Raw genomic sequence first — 19,075 nt, forward strand, 5'->3', positions numbered from 1 at the left:
TTTGTGTAATGAAAGATCGTTTATTTTTATTTAATTTATATTCCTAGCCTAGCTGGATTTCATATTAAGTATTAATTTCCTAATGAAGCTTTTATAAAAAAAAGATTTTAATTATAATAGTAACAATTTCTTATTACTGTTTTCACCGTAGACCGCATCATCACTTACCATCAAGTGTGATCGATCGTGGTCAAACGCCTGCCTATCCTCCATAATAATGATAAAAAATGTGATGTCACACCGGGGAGAGGGTTGCCAAATGTGATTACATGTGGCAAGGAGAAAGTCGGAGCGAAAAAATATATAAAAATCGTCTAAAAAATTGTGGATAAGCTGGGATAACCCCAGTTTATGAATTCGTCAGTTTTGTGACAATCCACAAAAAGATAATATGTATAAAGTGTCTAAAACGGACAAAAGGAATATATTTATTCCTGTTTGTTCAATCTAACTGATATGGGATCGCTATCGATATGGGAGGCGGACCCGAGCATCTCAGATAAAAATAATTAAATGGTTTGAACCGTTTTTCCTTTGTGTCAGAGTCAATTATTGCATAACACGGTAATCGTTATCATTGTTATCAATTACCTACAACTTAGATGTTTCACAACCAAGAGCTATAAAAAGGGCATTTTGTAAAGAAAAATAAATCAATTAAGTGTATTAATGATGATTTTTCCGACGTCGTACATAAACGTAAACAAAACAATTTCCTCGTTGTATCGCAATACTGATACGTTGTGCGAGAAAGCCGCCAGCTCTTCGGTCCCCAGTTACGTTAACCAGACGCTTCGCGATTTCTGCAAAAATCTTGTGCGCGCTGCGATCCTGTGGACCTAGAGTTTCAACGCCAAATGGCACGAAATGCTATCTAATTAATACTAAAGTAAAATTTACTCTTTTACCTGCACCATAGGTTCAAATTTCAGTGGCAAATTTAGAATTTTTCGTTTGTATGGCTGGACCTTAGGAGGATACAAAATATAATAAATAAATGCACAGGCAGCCACAGCAGACTTGTTCACCTGACGATTTTTCGAAATCGAATATCGTTAGTGTTGTGTTTCGACAGAGTAACAACCCTAGTGCGTAAAATGTTCAAGTCAATAAATAAGACCAAGTGCGGGTAGTTCGAAAAACTCGCGCGGCTAGATGTTGATATCAATTTTAGCCAGTCTTCTCCGAGACCACGGGGACAATGCCATCCTCGAAACGTCAGAGGTAGTAAATTTTAAATTTAATACTTACGCGATTAAGTCCCGTTTATATTGGTTTCTTTCTATAATGTGAAATAATCGTGAAAGTTTAAATCAGTGATTCTGTAAGACATCTTACTGAATTAATGTATCTTTGCTTTCAACGCATTTATTCATAAATCGTGGTATTCCTAGCAGGCATAGCAAGTATTATATTACATAGAGACTAATCTTTTTATTTTATTATTATGTGATTAAGTCATACAAACAGGCCTTTATTACCAACTTTTGAATAAATAAATAAATATTATAGAACATAATTACACAAATTGAGTAAGCCACACAGAAAGCTCAAGAAGGCTTGTGTAGTGGGTACTCGGACAACGACATATATAATATATAAATACACATAGAAAACATCCATGACTCAGGAACAAATACCTACTTATGACCTTAATAGTGGGTTTTCTAGGTTCATAAAAATTATCAAACTTTAATAAGTACATTATATATATAATTGTTATAAATTTGTAGTTACTTGAAAAAAGTGCTTTCATTTATTAAAAAAAAAACAACCACTTTTTTGCACTTGACTGTACTATACAGATTTTCATATTGTATGATAGCTAAAAAGTTGCAAAGTAGCTGGGTTTTAGTTTATAAAACAGCATGGCAAAAAATAAAAACAGATTGCTTGGCATACTTATTGTATTAGAAAATTAACATTAATTAAAATCCTAATTTACTACCTAACCTTATATAAATATAATCATGCCTACTTAATTTTAATGAATTAATAAAAAAATATTTATATCTACGTATTTTAAACTTACCTGAAATTTAAATAATATGTCAATTATTCCTTTTATTTATTTTTTAAAACACTGTTTCCAATTTTCATAATCACACTCGCGTCCACATACTGGTGTTCACTTTTCCGTGGTTTCCCGAAGTTCCGCGAGGTTTGGACAGCGCGACGACCGATGCGCGCGCGTCGTGTTATGGTCTGTGACCAATGACTTACATTTTTCGATGTTACCTGGCATGATGTCATTGTTAAGGCGAAGTAGCCTCAATATTAGACGTAGTATATGTACGCCCCCTTTTTTGTGGGTGGTGCATTTTTGTAAAACTACGATTTAATTTAATTGCCTTGATAGAAAAACATCGCAAATTGAATAAGTAGGTACTAAATGTTATGTCGGGTATTAAGTTTTAAATTTACCTCCGACGCGTCGAGGACGGCGTTGTCCCCGTGGTCTCGGAGAAGACTGGCTAAAGTTGACATCAACATCTTCTAGCCGCGCGAGTTTTTCGAACTACCCGCACTTGACCTTGTTTATTGACTTGAACATTCTGCGCACTAGGGATGTTACTTTGTCGACACACAACACTAACGATATTCGATTTTTCGACTGTCGATATTCGTTCTCGCTTACATAAACTAATGACTGGATTCCAATTAATAATTCGGGCTGTTTTTTCGCTACTAGGCAAATAGAAAAAAAAAATGGGTATTCTATTTTATCGTCCCATTTTTAGGGTTCCGTAGCCAAATGGCAAAAAACGGAACCCTTATATATTCGTCATGTCCGTCTGTCTGTCCGATTATTTTACAATTTGTAATCATAATTCTGCAAAATAACAAATAAAACGTATCGACGGTCTTTCGAACCAAATTCCAAATCGATGAGAAATCAAGGATAATACATATTAACAAGAATTGAGAACTTTCTACAGCTGTAAAAAAATATTTATTTACTTTGTAGAATACTTACGAATATAAGTTTCTGTCTGGCCTTAACAGAAAATCACCATTTACGCACATGGCCGCACACAATCAATCGATCCTATCGCCACGCGCCCTGCACATGTGTTGGCTAAACAAAAATTAGTTTAAATTATGTACAGCACGTCATACTGGCTTCATTCCTTTCTTGCTGTTAATTGACAATTCGTAAAGGTGATGTCCTGATTCAGACAGCACCAGCATTACTGCTGCAGTATTGCAGCGTAATGGATCCTCTACATGGTGGCCCAGCGCTGGACCAGCGAGATGGCCATGCGATGGTTAAGAGCACATACTATGGAATGGGCCACATACTATGGAAGCGCTGGTGGCCTAGCGGTAAGAGCGTGCGACTTGCAATCCGGAGGTCGCGGGTTCAAACCCGGCTCGTACCAATGAGTTTTTCGGGACTTATATAAGAAATATCATTTGATATTTACCAGTCGCTTTTCGGTGAAGGAAAACATCGTAAGGAAACCGGACTAAACTCAATAAGGCCTAGTTTACCCTCTGGGTTGGAAGGTTAGATGGCAGTCGCTTTCGTAAAAACTAGTGCCTACGCCAAATCTTGGGATTAGTTGTCAAGCGTACCCCAGGCTCCCATGAGCCGTGGCAAAATGCCGGGACAACGCGAGGAATAAGAAGAAGACTATGGAATGGGCCACTTGAAGATACGTACGCACCATCGTTGGCCCACTCTTTGATGTGCGGACGCAAAACCGACACCGTGGCCATCCCATCGCCATCCCGCCGCGTCATAAGCCATCCGACACCACTACCCTCTCTACACGCTGGTCCATCCTGGTGGGGCAGCATGATGACTATGGTGGCCCGTCCCGTATGATGGCCCATCGTGTAGAGGAGCCATAAAGGACTGGCATGTTGGATTGTTCGCTACGCACCTCGATCAGCCAAAATTTTAATGTAAATTAGTGTATTTTATGTCACACTAGATGGTGTGTCAAATGTTTGTACCGGTATGTTTATAGTCCTAGTATTATAGGAATTAAAAAAGAGCCAAATGGAACGCACACTTAAAAATATGGACATATTACAAATTAAAAATGCCACTGACATTTTCATGTCTTTGCCTAGTTGTTATGTTATTGACTTTTCTTACGGTATCTACATAAGGCGGTTATCACACTGGATGCGATTGATCAACCCTCGTGCCTTGTAACCCTCGCAGCGTTCAACCACTTTCCGAACCACTCGCTACGTTCATGGTTCAATATAGTAATATTTCGCTTGCTCGGGTATCAATATTAGCACGAGCGGTTAAACAACAACTTTGCCCCCTTGTAAAACAAGTAACATAGGCAGGGCCGGATTTAGAGGAGGGCAACCAGGGCTACAGCCCCGGGGTCTCCACAAAAGAGGGGCCCCCACAATAGAGACTTCGTAAAATGTACTATTTTATTTGTAAAATAATTTGGGGCCAGGGGGCCTCCACTCCTTTATGGCCTGAGGCCTCTAGACCTCTAAAACCGGCATTCTAACTAGGTATTTCATCACGTCGTGATATCACTTTTTCCAGTAAGGAATGAGTAAAGGGTCCCACCGAATACCAGTTCGCCGGACGATATCGGCCTATTATTTTAAGTTATTCGCAAAAGCTGACAGTCGCAAATAACTTACAGACAGGCCAATATCGACCGGCGAACTGATAATCAATGGGCCCCTTAAAGCTCGGAAAAAGATTGTTGTGTTTGGCAATAAAATTTACTTTAATGGGCCTATTTTTAAAATATATCAGACTAATATAGCATACTACTATATGCCATCGGACCTTCCAATCCAACCCAGAGGGTAAACTAGTCCTTGTTGGGATTAGTCCGGTTTCTTCGCGATATGTTTTCCTTCACCGAAAAGCGACTGGTGGTAGATATCAAATGATATTTCGTACATAAGTTCCGAAAAACTCATTGGTACGAACCGGGGGTTTGAACCCGCGAGTTCCGGATTGCAAGTCGCACGCTCTTACCGCTAGGCCACCAGCGCTTCGGTGGTATTAGGTGTAACCCATACGTGTAAATATTAGTACGGTCAAATTAACTCAAATTTCACTAAAGTCAGGAACTAATTCTAAGGACTAATAAAATCACTACGGATTGTTTTGTATGGGCTAAAAATCGAACTTTATACAATCGTTACTAAATTCACCCCCCCGGAAAGGGGTGAAATCGGCTGAAAATAATGTAATGCTTGTAACTAAGAAGAGAAAAAAGGTGTACTCGGTGCAATTTGGCGTACGTTTTACAACACTTATATCTAAATTTGCACGTGTTATTTATGTTAATTTAAGCTACGGAACAGGTAAAAACAAAAACAACATACAAAAAAATCTATTTTGGCCATTGCGGGTCTGGGGAAAGTAATGTACTCGGTGCAAATTGAGTAAATAATTAGAAAAAATATCTAAATCCAATGTCAAATTCGCACCAGGGTGCGACACCCGGAAAGTAGTTTTTCATGTTTTACTGTCGTTGTACTTCGGGGGAAATTTTAATACTATTGGAAATTGATGCAATCATATTCATTTGATTTTATTTACATTCGCACCCCATAAAAAATTGGCATTTTTATACGGAACATGCAGTTTTGTAATCAAGTACCAAAAACGTAGAGCAATAAATACACAGAAGCGACAAGCGCGTGATTAGTGGCAAGAGAAGGAACGCGCGTAGATGCACCGACGAAGCACGGCTCTTGAGGCACGAGTAGTGGCATGTACCTACTGCAAAAATACTATGTTTTTTTTTCTTTTATACTACGTCGGTGGCAAACAAGCATACGGCCCGCCTGATGGTAAGCAGTATCCGTAGCCTATGTACGCCTGCAACTCCAGAGGAGTTACATGCGCGTTGCGTATGCTAACCCCCTCCCGCCCCTCGTTGAGCTCTGGCAACCTTACTCACCGGCAGGAACACAACACTATGAGTAGGGTCTAGTGTTATTTGGCTGCGATTTTCTGTAAGGTGGAGGTAATTCCCCAGTTGGGCTCTGCTCTAGATCTGGAATGACATCCGCTGTGCTGTGCCCTACCACACAGAGCGAGATGACATTCACAATGCCCATACCTCTCGTAAAAGGTTTCTGAGTATGCAGACAGACAGTCAACAAATTAAATACAGGTACGCTCAATGTTTGTTAAATTCGAAAAATCGCGTTTTTCCATAGACTTACGAAAACGTTAGATTACTTAGTTCACTCAGTGATTGTTTAAAACAATAGTTCCGTTTTAATGCCAGAAGAAAGATTTGTGCTCGTTGCCCGTCAAAAGTGTCAAACAAACTGTCTCGGAACAATCGCTGCGCGTAGGGTTTGAGATCCGGATATTCGAAATATCCGGATATCCGTCAACTATAAGATCCGGATCTAGCGGGTCATAAGATCCGGATATTACGGATCCGTTAAATATGGTTATTGACCTATATAACCGAAACAATTTTCTAATGAAATTTATGAATAATTTTGTCATTTAAATATCTACTTTTAATTTTGATAATAAAATTTCAGTAATATTACAATAATTCTAAAACTTATTAAATAAAAAAATACAATCATTAAAATACTTAAGGACTAACAAATAAACTTAACTATAAATAAAACTAAACCTAAACTAACCTCTAAAAAAAAAAAAACTAGTAAAACAACCCACCCCGCGTCGCTCCCGACGCAAAGGTGCCCATCACGCTTGCTGCGTTTCCGCGTTGAACCGCGATGGACAACCTTTGCGCTAGGAACGACCCGGAGCGGGGGTCGAGACCTCTTTCCTGCAAGCGCCGCCCCAGTTCCCCAAGAAAAGATTTCGCCTCCGTGCACCAGCACCCTGACGTCTCCACGGCAAGGGGAACAAACAAGTAGCTTGCCAGCCCCGAGTACTTGTCCCTCTTTAGGGACGCCGCCTGCTCAGCAGCAGCTCCCGCCGATCGCACGGTGCGGCCAAGGTGGGTGGCGGCGAACGTACTGACGCAGGTGGCAGCCCACAAAAGGCACTTGCCCCTCTCCCACGGCACCAGGGTCAAACCATCCGGTCTTTTACCATCCGACCGACTCAGGCCCGGCGGCTCCAGCACACACGGGACATTGGCTGACACCAGTGCCCTTCGAATAATATCGTTTAACGCGTGGTGCCGTGGGAACCTCCCCGCGCAGCGGCGACAGCTCAAGGCATGGTGCCCGTTGCTCTCCACCATGGACCCGCAGATGCATAGATGTGGTTCACAAACATCGCAGCCGACGAGTCGTTGTCGAGCAGGGTGCCAAAGTTAGGGGAGGGGAGGGCGTGTAGCCAAGCCCCCGATTCCGGCACCGAAGCAGCGTTTAACCTGGCTCTATCAGCACCAGAAGCGTTATTTAAAAAACTGGCAAATAGACGCTTAATGCCGGAAAAAAAAAAAACAATATAGTATTTTCATATATTTAAGCAATTCAAATACTAACAGCACATCAATTTTGATAAGTACATCATGTCACGCAGTAACTTTATACAATGAATGCGAATGTTGCTTAATGCAAACATTAGATCATTGGATATCCTGATGACTTGGGGCTATAGGCTCAAAACAAAAGCGACCTGGAGGCCAAGGCTAGGATAGTAGAGTAGGAAGGAGAGAAAATTGGTCTGATAATCAACCACTAGAATAACTCCAAATGAATAGGGCTAAGATGGTCGGCTCTTTATCATTTGTCATGAAGAGCATAGTGACAAGTTATAAAAATAGAACCATGCTGCCATTGCAGATCGAAAAGAAAAGACCTACCTAAAGTAATCGGGAAGAGGAGATAGATGTTCGAATCCAAAATGCCCTAAGATGCTCAGCAGCGCTTCACCGAGTTCTAGTATCCAAGCTGATCAGTAGACTGTCCATGATTCAAGTCTATAAGACAATAATTAGATTTTGATGAATGGCATCGGTAAGTATTACACTTGGACTCTGAATCAGAAAAAAAAGAACAAGTTCTTAGTTAAGAAGACGAAATTCTGGCGGAATATTCTGGGACCTATCAGAGATGAAGATAGAGAAGATGAAAGCGTAGGAAAAATAGGGAGCTAGAGTAGCTAGTTGCGGCACCCAATATAATTAACGAGATTATAGCCGCACGACTTCGCACTTGGAGTGGATGGGAGAGAATCGGGCTGTGAGAAGATAGGAGCGATGTAGCCCTAAAACGCCCTCGGAGTATCCAACTAGCGTGGAGTGGTGCAGAATAGAGCAGAGTGACGTTGTACTTGTGTCAAAGGCCAAGATTCTTTTTGGGTCACTGATTTAATTTAATTTATTTATTTAAGAAACAAACAGTCTTTTATAGTTATATATAGCACAGGAACTTTTCTTAAAACTAGACTTACAGTTTCCTTAATGAAAATATTTTAACATCATGCTTATTAAGTAGTTTCTACATAGTAAAACAGAGCTATTTGTGCGCGCAAAAACAAAAAACAAACAAAGGAAAAGAAAAATTATGAGAATAAAAACATAAGAGCATTATAACAACCTTATGGTATTGTTTACAAACTGAAATCTCAAGGATTTATTATCTATTAATAAAGAAATTATAAAAAGCAGTAACATCTAATACTGAGATTATTTCTTTATAGCGCCAATCTAAACATTTGGGTTATGAATTATTACACTGCATAGATAGTGTTTTAAATCTATTAAGTTTCTCACAGAAAATATCAAGGCTTAGAAATTTTTGTTGTACAACCTGCACGCCCTTCTAACAAAACTATTTCTTGCGTAAGCAGTCCGACTACGGGGGATGTAAAAGAGGGGTTTTTTCCTGCAAGAACGTTCACAACGTCGAGGGACTCTGAAGGAAAGTGAATGTAGTAAAAACGGAGCATCAATAATATTATTAATAATTTTGATCCAGTGAAGTAAGTATTGCTTTCATAGTTAGTATTTCATGACGAATGAACACGAGGTGAGGCATTGGATGTATTTCCAACTATGCACCAGCTAATCCAGATATAAACCCTCCTTATTAAGTACGGTTTTAGAGATAACATTATGTTAGCTGTTATAATAATCAAGTAATCATTTAAAATTGGTTGAGATAATATCATTGTATTAAAACATAGTTAAAAACGTTATTTCTGTGTTATCTAAATCCGTTTATTCGGATATTTATTTTGGTGGATATTCGAATAATTAGAATATCACAATATTCTAATTGCAAACCCTACATATACTTAGTAGTGACACCCAGTAGTGACACAAATAGGTAATGTAAATACTGCGAGGAGGATCTTGTTTAGGAAATAATCGGACAGACAGACGGACATGACGAATCTATAAGGGTTCCGTTTTTTGCCATTTGGCTACGGAACCCTAAAAACAGAGCGATCGAGTATATTCCTTCAACAGGATGCTCTCTTACAGCATATAAAAAGGGCTTAACAGACCCACATTGGGACCAATTTACCTGAATAGCGACCCACAAATGCTAGATTCTTGCAACTAGGCTTGGCGAAAGAAAAATGATGAACCAGCGTACACCTCTTTGTAGAAAACCCTTCCTGGTGCTAGTCTCAGCTGCAAGGAGCTATTGTCTTGCAAGTGCAAAGAACGCTGTACAGGGTGTGGGTGAGTAAAACACGGATTTAAATACACTATGCTTTGCGCATGCGAAGGTGCATGCTCTGGGATAAAATAACACGTAAAAAAAAAAATTTTTGTTTAATTAGTGTGTAACTTTAATTAGCTAGATCCGGAGTAAATTACAACAAAACGATCTCAGTATTCTTAATTTTGATAATAATACTTTTATCGAAAATATTACTTTACTATAAATATCGTTCAGCAAGTTACCTTTACTTAAACATCATTTGCCTTGCAAATTGTATTGAAACAGCCATCCGACTCTTGGTGGTGTCATCCGGTATGGAACAAAAATAGTGTAATTTGCTTGTTTTTGAACCGATTTTCAAAATTTTTATGGAATTTAATAGCTTACTAATGTAGCATTCATATCTTGATACAATGTTTTCCTGTAAAGTTACTAGTAAAGTTGATGAAAACAAAAAACGGATTTTTTTTCGGGAAAATTTAAATAAAACTTTAAAATTTCTCGCAAACTATGGTACTTACAAGGTCAAATGTATAAACGATATTGTAGCGCATTTAATTTTGCTTTTTATGACACCCCACACAAGCTTACATGTGATATACTTTCTGTGGTATACGCAATATTCTGAACACGGCACCGGCCATTTTGATGACGTCATAACTGGTGACTTAACCACGTTAGAAACTGTCTCCCGATGGTTTTTTTGTCAAAATAACATGCTTAACAACATACTAAAATATGGGGCTGGTTTCATCAAAGGCACTTTTGGGCCCTATATGACCCTAAGGGAAGCGCCTTCATACCTACTCGTATATCATTTTTTTATACAATCAAACACATTTGAATAAGTAGTCGATAAAGCGGTCAAACACCGATAGATTATTAATTGTTGTAACAAACTTGCATTTCATTTTTGGTCGCACTTTTGAAGTTTGACAGTCGTTCTTGATATCCTATTTCTATGTATCCGGATCCGAAAAATTGTCGGATATTGCAAACCCTAGCTGCGCGCTGCGCTATCTCCCCGCCCCGCGCGCCCCGCGCCGTGTGCGGCAACCACCTTCGCTTGCAGTTCGTTGCGATTAATTCTATTTACTTTTTGACAAACTTCCGGTAAAAAAAATCTATTTTTTATTTAGTGCAAATGTAGTGTCTTTAGATAAGTACCGTTTTTAAAATTTTCACGTCTCTCTTAATTTCCCCCGAAGCACAATGTACAAAATAATTAAAAATACATGTTCCATAATTTGCCCAGGCGTGCAAAGTTAACTGAATGTTTATAATGCTTTAAAAAGCTTAACCTGAGATTGCACCAACCGACTGACTTATCCTCGAGCCGCAATCGAAAAAAAAAAAATTTTTTAGGGTATCATACATTGCACATCTTTTTAATTAAGATGTACTATGCACCAAGGTGTTCTCTATACACTACTTAGCTTGAACCCAATAGCTTTTAATTTACTCCAAAATTACGGCACTTTATAGTTTATACCTAAAATTTAACGGTCTTCCGTACATAATAGAAACGGTGCAACTCGGGGGAAATAATCTAGTTGCGCCATCTAACGAATCCAAAAAAAGCACGACTACACGACTTACTTCCATACTTTTTGTTAACTTGACTATACTATATATGAAATTGAAATCGTCAAAACGCAAAGAATACCTAATATACAAATATATGTTTCTCGAATCTTCGTCAAAAATGCCTAATGTGTCAAAATCTTAAATGAATATTATCGGTATTAAGAACAGTAAGATTTTTTAAATTCATTTATTCAAGGAAAACGACTAGCTAGGATACAGAGAATAATTTAGTGATGCTAGTGAGTTGTGATCAATTCGCCAAAACCTGTCGTGAACTATTAACATATTATATTAGCCATAAAATACCGAAATTGCCAATAGATATTCTCAGAACTTATTGTAGGCCTAACGGTTACTATAGATGGCCCAATGTTTTCTTGCAAAACTATGTTTAAAAGTAAATATTATTTTTAATGTTTACATATACCTATACCTATTTATGATACAAAATAATATCCAATACAGATCTTATTTAGGGTTCCGTACCAAAAAGGCAAAAAGGAACCCTTATGGTGCATCTCCGTCCGTCTGTCTGTCACAATGTCTGTCTGTCAAATTTTGTAATTTGGACTAATCCAACTAATTTAAACAAGGCTAACCCAAACGCATGGAAAGTGTTATTTTATTTATTTATTATAATTTACTATGTAAATCTAAAACATTTTCTTAATGTGAAGAAAAAATTTATTTATGAAGGAAAATATACAAAAAATTACCCCTTATTTATCTCTGAAATTTACCGAAGAAAAATAATGTTTTTTTTTATGTAGTATAAATTTTACAGGAAAAAAATAGCTACACCTCTAACTTGATAACTTTTTAATTGACAAAATTCGTTTCTGAATTCAGTTTGTAATTTAACACATTAAGGTGTGTTTAATATGCTTGAAATTTCTATAAGATTACACTAAAGAGGGTGCCTATATTGAAATAAATGCAAAAAAAAAACCCGAAAAACCAACATACGTTAGGTCGCGCAAATTAGTTACCGAATAATAAACATAGATGGCGCTGTACACAATTATACTAAGTATCAACTTAGTACCTACTTCTGTTCTGGTCAAAAGTTTTTCATCTTTATAGTACGGTCACGTCTGAAAATATCGATACGAAAAAAAGTGCCAAAAATATGTATACTCGACTTTATTGCCCATATATTAAGGTAGTGTATAAATATTTTTGGCATATTTTTCGTATCGATATTTTCAGACGTGACTGTGCCTACATGAGTCGACTCTAGTACCATCGCTCACACTGTTAACTGTCCATCGGTGGACCTTAGGGGTCATCCATTACTTACATCACACGAATTTCTAGGTTTATTGACCCCTCCCCCTCCTTGTGACACTTGGTCACATTTGGCAAACCCCTGGTGTGACGTCACATTTTTCGCATTTTTTTTCCAACAAAATCGGTGAATCTAATTTGTTACTATTAATATTTTATCAAACTATTTTGGACAAAAGAAATATTAGTAATTATAACACAAAACCGACTAGGAAAGAAAATTAATCGCATAAAACGATTATCGTTCTAAAACCACGTTATTTAACTGTACAGCGAATAATTTTCTTTTTAAATAAATGCTGATGAAGTTAAAGTCACGTCACAAAGTTTGTGACTCCCCCTCCCACTTGTCACAAGATGTCACATTTTCTTGACCCCCTCCCTCCCCCTAAACGTGTGATGTAATTAATGGATGACCCCTTATGCCTTTTGTAATAACACAATCGATGGACAGAAAGAAAAAAAAAAGAAAGAAAGTAGAGTGTTGCTGTTTGGACATTATAGCCAATCGAGCTATCTTTTATAATATGGAATATAAAATAAAAACAGCTTAAGAAAAGCTCATTGCTTTAGCAAATATAGGTATTATTGTTTGGAAACGCGGCAGAAAAAATAATAAGCACCTATATATATTAAATTTAATTAAATCTTCACCCTCCAAAAATAAGTCCGGCAACGACAGCTCCACCCCATATTAGTAGTTACGTAATACTTGTATGGCCTTTATAGTATTTTATGCAACAGTTGTATAAGAAGGGTCAAAAAAGGCGAGTGGCGTGAGTTACAGTTACATTGTAAAGGAATACGCCACGAGCATTTTTTGACCTACTTATACAACGTTGCATACAATATTTTTCCTACGAGTCAACAAAAATAAATCTTAATTTAGGTAAACAAAGCAAAAGTATATAGCCAAGACGCGCGAGCATACCTTGTTACGCGCCCGGCCCGCCCCGGGCCGCGGCCGACCGGTCCGCGACACCTCGTAACTCATGAGGCCCTGGTACTTGCTACTTGCTAAATTAAATTTTTGGACAGTTTTTTCTCAATTTCGGCCACCGTAGCCTACGGAGACTAACAAGCAGCGCTAAGCGGTCTTCGTAGTCTATGGGTGTTGCTATATTACGGGTGTCACATGCGTGTTTCTGACTTATGAAGTAATTATTTTTACTATGCAACCAAATGAATATTTTGTAAGTTGGAAGCAATGCACTTAGTTTAAAACTGTATTCGTTTTGGTTTTGTTAGGTTGGTAGCCATTAATCGCAGTAACGTTATAGCGATTAAAAGCACAAGAGCTTTTATGAGGAATAGACAATATAGACTTTTCTTGAAACCTTTTATGTATGTTCTTATATTCGTGTTAATGAATGCATAAATGACAGATAACAGTAGAGGAGTAGGAAAATACCTTTAAGTGCCGCCCCGGGCCGCGGCCGACCGGTCCGCGACACCTCGTAACTCATGAGGCCCTGGTACTTGCTACTTGCTAAATTAAATTTTTGGACAGTTTTTTCTCAATTTCGGCCACCGTAGCCTACGGAGACTAACAAGCAGCGCTAAGCGGTCTTCGTAGTCTATGGGTGTTGCTATATTACGGGTGTCACATGCGTGTTTCTGACTTATGAAGTAATTATTTTTACTATGCAACCAAATGAATATTTTGTAAGTTGGAAGCAATGCACTTAGTTTAAAACTGTATTCGTTTTGGTTTTGTTAGGTTGGTAGCCATTAATCGCAGTAACGTTATAGCGATTAAAAGCACAAGAGCTTTTATGAGGAATAGACAATATAGACTTTTCTTGAAACCTTTTATGTATGTTCTTATATTCGTGTTAATGAATGCATAAATGACAGATAACAGTAGAGGAGTAGGAAAATACCTTTAAGTGCAATTACCACTTTTTTGCGCGGTTTTGGGTAATTTACAGAAGGAATGAATAACTGATATCGATACCAAATAATAATTATAATATTATTGCCAAAAAGCCCTGCTTACGTAAATGCTCTTTTCACCTCACCACTTGCTACAAAAAATTACCTACTTAGTACCTTTTAACTTAAATTATTATATTCTTCTTGAATAATTGATCTTTGCTTTGCTTTGTTTATCTCTTGTACACATCAGCAAGGATATTATGGTTGTCCTTTTATTGTTTATACAGGTTGTTTATTTAGTCACCTGCAATAATTTACGGGCTGAATGTATCGGTCAAACTGAGCAATTTTTACTATGGGACCAACCCCGAAATCGGTAAAAAAAAATTGACTCTCCCATAGAAATCTCCCGCAGCCAAATAACACTTGACCCTACTCATAGTGTTGTGATCCTGCCGGTGAGTTAGGTTGCCAGAGCTCGACGAGGGGGGTGGGGTTAGGGTCGGCAACGCGCATGTAACTCCTCTGGAGTTGCAGGCGTACATAGGCTACGGAGACTGCTTACCATCAGGCAGGCCGTATGCTTGTTTGCCACCGACGTAGTATAAAAAAAAATTCAGGCAGCCGAAATCTATGAAAGAGCTATTTTTTTTTCGCGATTTCGGGGTTGACCTATTAGTACAAGTTGCTCAGTATGACCTATATTCACCCCGTAAATTATTGCAGGTGGCTAAATAAACACTCTGTATAGCATCAAGACATACAGGATAACACGGACGTACATTAACATTACAAAGATTTTTGAATCATGTTATTTAGCTATCGCGCGTCTCGCTCGCGCCAATACATGTACGGACAAGTACGAGCGAAATGCAGGATATTTGAATGTAGAAATTCTGATATCAGTGTATGCTCAAATTGGTCTGTCTTCCGCGCTAATATACTCGTGGTAGTTAGAACGGAAAAACGGGGATAAAAAAATACGCAACCCAAAAATACGGAAATAAATAAAAAGGTTACAATTTATTTAGCAATACTTTCAAAGTGTGTCTATAATTCTGAATTAAGGCGTAAGATAGTGGGGATCCGTATCGTGTTTTGATTAGGAAAAAGAAAAAAAAGTTTTTTGACACCAAAATTAATTTTTTCGCCTTTGTATGGAGGATTGGCCAATATGAACAATATGGCCATAGAAAAAAAATCGTTAAAAAAAATTGTTCTACTTTTTCCTAATCAAAACACTACCGAATATAACGGACCCCACTATTTTTGTTACACCTTGTAGATAGAAGAAACCCTGAAATCCTCAAACAGAATAAGCTATAAGTAAAAAGAACTCAAAATAACGCAAGAGCCGTCAAAGTACACTCAAGTTCATAAATATGTACACATTTTTTCACCTTATGGCAATGGATTAAGGTGAAGAAATGTATACATATTTATATGAACTCGACTGTACCCACTTCACAGCCCATAACCACGTCGGAACTGGTTTTGGCGGCCTATACTTAGTCAAGAAGATAATTGTTGATAGAAGACGCCAATGGAAACATAAAATAATGTATGGTAATAGTTACGTGACTTTTCGTAGCATCTGTCATCTAGATACATTTTTCCTTACGATTTGCGTTGCCGAAAACCTTTCGAAAATTGCGGGGATCTTTCTCTTTTACTCTCACTAAGACGTAATTAGAGTGACAGAGAAAAATGCCCGCAATTGACGAACTTCGATTTTCGCGGTTATAGTAGTCCTGGGGCCTACCGCGAAAACCGAACTTCGCAAATTGCGGGATCTTTCTCTTTTACTCTCACTAAGATGTAAACGATTAAAGTGACAGAGAAAAATGCCCGCAATTGACGAACTTCGACTTTCCCTGGCCTTTCGTCACACCCAGAAATTAGGCTAAAATTCTTAACTTTCAGGGACAGACTAAAACACTGTACCTGCACCCTGACAAGTACGAATATGATCTCGGTATCTTTAAAGCAAGAGTGAAGCTATTACTGAACCAATAAACTCCATCTTACGCTCTGTCTTCACTTTCCATCAGGCGTCAGATTATCTTCTTCTACCTAAACCTTTTCCCATTATCTGGGGCCGGGGGGCTTACCGCGAAAACCGAAATTCGCAAATTGCGGGGATCTTTCTCTTTTACTCTTACTAAGACGTAATTAGAGTGACAGAGAAAAATGCCCGCAATTGACGAACTTCGACTTTCCCGGTAGGAGCCCGGCTCTCCTTGTCCTCTTTCTCCCCACGGGACGATTTTTTGCCGTTTTCGGCATGTACATGTATTTGTGTTTTTCAGGTCATTCTGGACAGTTGTCAGCCAAGTAGCGAGACATCTTCCACGGCCCCGTTTCGTCGTCATCAGACGTCCGTTTATAATGAAAATAATAATAGTAGATATGAGTTCAGAGCCTCTTGTTTTATAAATAAATATACGTTATACTGATTTGGTGTTAATAATACTAAACGCGTCAACGCTACGCACACGATGACGGTTATATTTTCCCGGATATCACCGAAACTAGACACAAGTGGCAGGTAAACAAAGCATAAGTAAGGACTTACCAGTGGCTTAGAAATCTACTTTAGAATTTGAATAAGTTACAAGTAAATTCTGCGCAAAATCATCACTTTGAATACCTATGCAATGCGCAAGTACCTACGCAAGATCTTCTTGAGAGTCTTGAGACCTAGGTGTCATATTCATGGTACCTACTTAATTATACTTAAGGTATGTATTTGCTCATTACGGTACAATGGTGTTCTGGACATTTGGGAGGCATGCGGGGAGCCGAAGACAACACGTAGAGGCCTATTTGACACTTGAGTAGTAGTAGTAGCACAAAAATGAAATCGTACGTCACTTCGTCTAGTATTTTCACCTATTCTATGGTATTACGCATCGCTTCCTATTCACAATAAGTAAACTGGTTCCGAACTAATGGTAATCAGTGATCACCTTATCGATCTTCGGCTCTGATTGGTGGAAGCAAGCCACACCGTCCCGTCCGCGTAACTAGCTCGCCGAGAATATTCTTGTTTACGGTTTGCTAAGTTGAAAATATAATAATATAGTCAGCCTCGTATCTTACCCCGTACAGCTAAATTGTGAAATCAACTATCGCCTGAGGGAATCGTAATTTCTTTATCCGCCTCTCTATTTCTCAAATATGCAGGAGCGATAGAGAGACAGACAACGAAATGTCGATTTTCGTTTTTACCGATACGATGAAGCCTTCAAGAAAAGAATATACGATACGCACTTACAACCCCTCTGCTGTTGCGGATGTCCATAGGATGTAAACGCTTACCATCAGGCAAGTCGTCTGCTCGTTTGCCATCTTTATCATAAAAAATAGACGGCGAACGTGACCAAATAATACATCGTATCACACCTTAAATAGTACTTACATAGAAAATACAAATGTGTCTAGATAAATTTGACCACCTTGGCCGTCACTATCTATTTGATGCTGTGCTGTACTTAACGTATAAGAAGAATTTAACCGTTTGGGGTTGAATCTTGAAAAAAAAATCTTAGTGGAGCTCTATCACATTTAAAGAATATGTCTCCAATTTCAAGGGTTTTTAAATAACATGTCGGTCACTGTAGTATATGGACTGCTGCATCTCCAGGGGTGTTACTGTTGCATGTGCGTTAGCCACGTTACCGATTCTTAATAAAACCTGTACACTCCTGTAAGTCTATAGTAAAAATGTAAACATACCACAATTAGGTATTTTATTGGGCAAGAAAATTCTTCATGTCAATTAATTTAATTCAATGTGCCAAAACTTACAGAAGTTTTACTACGATATGTTACTTACTCAACAATAACCTCCTGTTTCCACCGTGATACAGTTGAATACTAGTACGGGGAACAGATGTAGCTTACTTTATTCATGAAATGTTGATCATATATTATTTTATTGTAATCTAAACAGTGCAGTTAATTGACCAATTGTACACCTTATTATATTGACTTAGGGACTGGAGTTGGCCATGTAACTGTACTGTACTATATCTACTTGCTAAGTTAATTAATAACTATATCTATGTAAACAAAAACGTAAGCAAATATTGTCCTTTATTACTGAATAAAGATATTTATTATTTATTTATTATTATTATTAATAACGAAGCTGTACCCCTAGTGTAAATAAATTCGATTTCGAAACGTGACGTACGTACGCGTTTGCGTTTAGTCTCATTTTGTATGTGATTTAGAAAGAGCGCGCCAAGCGGGACGTTTTGGAAACTCAAAATCCTATACAAAATGACACTTAACGCAAACGCGTTCGTCACGTTATGATGTCGATTAAATTTACACTAGGGGTACTGATGTAATCGTGATATTTTTTTCTAAATAGGAATACATCGGGATGATATGATATATGATTAATCAATAGGAATTAGTTTTGTCATATTTGCTATATTACTTCGCCCTAGTAAAGAAAAGAACCTAAAACGAAATTGAATAATTAAGCATTTGAGGGTACATGAAAACATTACACGATGAAATAAAATACGTCAATGCCAGAACTATGAAGGAACAGATCCACACAGTCTTCTATTTGGTTGGTTAACTGATAAATGTTTCAAGTACCCGAAAATGTAAAAACACATTGTTTACATTTATTTAACTACCTAAAGGTACAGACTATATGTTGAAGAACCCCATACTGTGGCCCCTCAAGATAATTTCGGCAGGAAGTTCATTCCATAGTCGGAGCATCCGCGGAAAG

At 38.0% G+C, this 19,075-nt stretch overlaps 1 protein-coding gene across 2 annotated transcripts in view; it reads right to left on the reverse strand.

Moving 5' to 3' along the window:
- The window catches only part of LOC133515743 (scavenger receptor class B member 1-like), a 30,085-nt gene extending 27,428 nt beyond the window's left edge, over window positions 1–2,657 (reverse strand). The window contains exon 1 of one of the 2 annotated variants that reach the window (XM_061848315.1): window positions 2,425–2,657. The gene's annotated coding sequence lies outside the window, so the exon portion shown is untranslated. Of the gene's footprint in view, window positions 1–2,032; window positions 2,295–2,424 lie in introns of those variants that run through there. The other variant, XM_061848314.1, reaches the window with a different exon arrangement.
- Between the last annotated feature and the right edge of the window lie 16,418 nt (window positions 2,658–19,075).

Source organism: Cydia pomonella, chromosome 3 (assembly GCF_033807575.1).
Source record: "Cydia pomonella isolate Wapato2018A chromosome 3, ilCydPomo1, whole genome shotgun sequence".
In the NCBI taxonomy this organism is placed as follows: Eukaryota; Metazoa; Arthropoda; class Insecta; order Lepidoptera; family Tortricidae; genus Cydia; species Cydia pomonella.